This window comes from Carlito syrichta, unplaced genomic scaffold (assembly GCF_000164805.1).
Source record: "Carlito syrichta isolate Samal-C Ts95f unplaced genomic scaffold, Tarsius_syrichta-2.0.1 Scaffold308976, whole genome shotgun sequence".
NCBI lineage: Eukaryota > Metazoa > Chordata > Mammalia > Primates > Tarsiidae > Carlito > Carlito syrichta.
The window spans coordinates 349902-353499 of record NW_007253072.1 but is presented as its reverse complement, the minus strand read 5'-3'; the positions used below and the strand labels follow the sequence as shown (position 1 = coordinate 353499).

General features: G+C 46.1%; 1 pseudogene; it reads right to left on the bottom strand.

Moving 5' to 3' along the window:
- Positions 1 to 774: 774 nt before the first annotated feature.
- LOC110596416 lies at positions 775 to 1011 on the bottom strand (annotated as a pseudogene).
- Positions 1012 to 3598: the final 2587 nt, after the last annotated feature.

Below are 3598 nucleotides of genomic sequence, written 5' to 3'. Positions count from 1 at the left end.
AGGCGAAAGGATCACCTGAACCCTGCAGGTCGAGGCTGCGGTAGCTGTGAGCATGCCATTGTACTCCAGCCTGGGTGACAGAGTGAGACTCCGACTCAAAAAAAAAAGAAAAAAATACGACACTAAGTTATAATTGAATAATTAAAACCACCGATAAAAGAAAATCTTAAAAGCAGCTAAGATGGGGAAACATTACACAGAGGGGTGCAAAGACAACAACAGCAGCAATAATATCTCTTTGAAAAAGAACTCAAGCTAAAAGAGGTGCAGCATCTTTAAAGCACTAAAAGAAAAAAAACCTGTCAATAGAATTCTTTTTTGTTGTTGTTGTTATTTGGTTTTTATTTCTCTGTAATCCAACTAGACGTGGAAGGGAATAAGGAAAATATGGAACCCAAAGAATTGTAGCGAGAGCACAAAGAGTACAGGGATACTGCGAGCACATGGGATGGAGGGGGTGCTCTCCTGAGCTACAGAAGGAATGATCTGGCAGTTTCAGATAAAACAAGTCAAATTTCTTAGAGTGGTCCACAGTCAGCAAGGGTGATCTCCTTGCTGGTCTTGCCACTCTTGGACCCAAAGCCCTCCGTGGCTCGCACAACATTCCTGCCCTCTTTGCCTTGCCAGAAACCACACGCCTGCCATCCAACGGTTCAGTCTTAGTAGCAGATGAAAAACTGGGAACCGTCTACGTTGGGTCCAGCATTTGCCATAGACAAGATGCCGGGACCTGTATGCTCCAAGATGAAGTTCTCTCACCATCACATTTCTCCCCTAGCTGGACTTGCCGCCAGTGCCACTATGGCGTGTCAAGTCACCACCCGGGCACATAAACCCTGGAATAATTCTGTGAAGGCGGAAACCCTTATAACTGAATCCTTTCTCTCCGGTGCTCAGAGCACAAAAGTTTTCTGCTGTCTTTGGAACTTTATCTGCAAACAGCTCGAAGGACACGCGGCCCAAGGGCTCGCCGTCGATGGCGATGTCGAAGAACACGGTGGGGCTGACCATGGCTGACGGGGAAAGGCTCAAGGCGGTGGAGTCTGCAAAGCTCAATTAGAATTCTTAACCCAGTAAATATATCTTTCAGCCAGGTGTGGTGGCTGAAATCCTAGAACTCTGGGAGGCCAAGGTAGGATTGCTTGAGACCAGGAGTTCGAGACCAGTCTGGGCAACATAGCAAAATCTCATCTCTACAGAAAATGAAAAAATGAAGAAAAATTAGCCGGCCGTGGTGGCCTGTGCCTATAGTCCTAGCTACTCAGGAGGCCTCAGAGGAAGGATCGCCTGAGCCTGGAAGACTGAGGCTGTGACAGGCCATGATCATGCCACTGCCACTGTACTCCCGCCTGGGCAACAGAGTGAGACCCCAACTCCAACATATATATATTTCAACCACTAAGGTAGAATATGAATTTTTTTTAGACATACAAAAACTGAAAGAATTCATCACCAGGAAATCTTGCGTGCACTATAAAAAATGCTTAAGGAAGTCTTTCCTGCAGAATCAGAGGACACTAGATGAGAATTTGGAGCTGCACCAAGATCATCAGTCCCTGAAAATGGTCACGACAGGGGTAAATATATTCAATATTTTTCTTGACATTCAACTCTCTTTGAAAAACAGTGAATTGGTCAAAGTAAGAATAATAGCAGTGTCTGGTGTTAGCAAGGATGTGGAGAAGCTGGGTGTGGTGGTTCATGCCTGTAATCCCAGCACTTCAGGAGGCCAAGGCAAGGGGATTGCCTGAGCCCAGGAGTTTGAGACCAGCCTGGGCAATTTGGTGAGACCCCCGTCTCTACAATAAATCAAAAAATAAACCAAGTGTGGTACGGAAGGATCGCCTGAGCCCAGCAGGTCAAGGTGGCTGTGAGCATGCCACGGCACTCCAGCCTGGGTGACAGAGTGAGACTCCGACTCAAAAAAAGAAAGAAAGAAAGAGGTTGAGCGTGGTGGCTCACACCTATAATCCCAGTACTTTGGGAGGCTGAGGTGAGAGAATTGCCTGAACCCATGAGTTCGAGACCAGCCTAGGTAACCTGGCTAGACCTCATTTCTACAATAAATAAAAGAAAAATAGCTGGGTGTGATGGCGTGCACCTGTAGTTCCAGTTACTTGGAAGGCTGAGGTGGAAGGATCACCTGAGCCCAGTAGGTGGAGACCGTGGTGGCCGTGAGTGTGCCACTGCACTCCAGCCTGGGTGACACAGTGAGACTCTGACTCAAAAAAAAAAAAAAAAAAAAAGACTATCATGGTAAGAATAATAATAAAAAAAAAGTCAGGCATGGTGGCATGCACCCATAGTTCCAGCTACTTGGAAGACGGAGGCGGAAGGATGACCTGAGTCCAGCAAGTCGAGGCTGCAGTGACTGTGACCGTGCCACTGCACTCCAGCCTGGGCAACACAGTGAGACTCCGACTCAAAAAAAAGGAAAGAAAGAGGCCGAGCGCAGTGGCTCACACCTATAATCCCAATACTTTGGGAGGCTGAGGTGAGAGGATTGCCTGAACCCAGGAGTTCAGGACCGGCTTGGGCAACCTGGTGAGACCTCATCTCTACAACAAATAAGAGAAAAATAGCCAGGCATGATGGCATGTGCCTGTAGTTCCAGTTACTTGGAAGGCTGAGGAAGAAGGATCGCCTGAGCCCAGTAGGTTGAGACTGCGGTGGCCATGAGCATGCCACTGCACTCCAGCCTGGGCGACAGAGTGAAACTCTGAATCAAAAAAAAAAAAAGAATGTCATGGTAATAATAATTAAAAAAAAAAAAGTCAGGCATGGTGGCACACACCCATAGCTCCAGCTACTTGGAAGGCTGAGAAGGAAGGATCGCCTGAGTCCAGCAAGTTGAGGCTGCGGTAGCTGTGAGTGTGCCACTACGCTCCAACCTGGACAACCGAGTGAGACTCCAATTCAAAACAAAAAAAAAAGAATGTGGAGTAACTGGAACTTTCATACACTGCAACCACTTTGGCAAACAATTTGGCAGTTTTCTCAAAGAGCTAAACATATATTTACTGCACAACCCAGCCATTGCAATCCTAGGTACTTAAGAGAAATGACTTGTATGCAGTTGTTCATAGTAGCTTTATCTGTAATAAACAAGATCGGGACAACCTAAACGTCCACTAACAAGTAAATGGACACAATTTTGGCATATTTATACAATGAACAGAATCATCAATGAATAAGGCAGAAAGTTGAGACTTTATGGTTTTTTTTAGTTTTTAGGCTTTTTTTTTTTTTTTCCCAGAGAGGTTCTCACTTTGTTGCCCAGGTCAGAGTGCAGTGGTTTAATCATAGCTCACTGCAACCTCGAACTCCCAGGCTCAGGTGATCCTCCCACCTCAACCTCTCAAGTAGCTGGGACTATAGACGGGTACCATCATGTTCACCTAATTTTACAATTTTTTTTAGAGACGGGGGTCTCGCTTTGTTGCCCAGGCTGATCTTGAACTCCTGGCCTTAAGTAGCCCTCCTGTCTTGGCCTCCCAAAGTGCTGGGATTAAAAGCGTGAGTCACCAGACCCGGTGCAAAAGTTGGGACTTTAAAAAAATAGATAATGTTGACAGATCTGAAGCAAAACTGTTCAAGA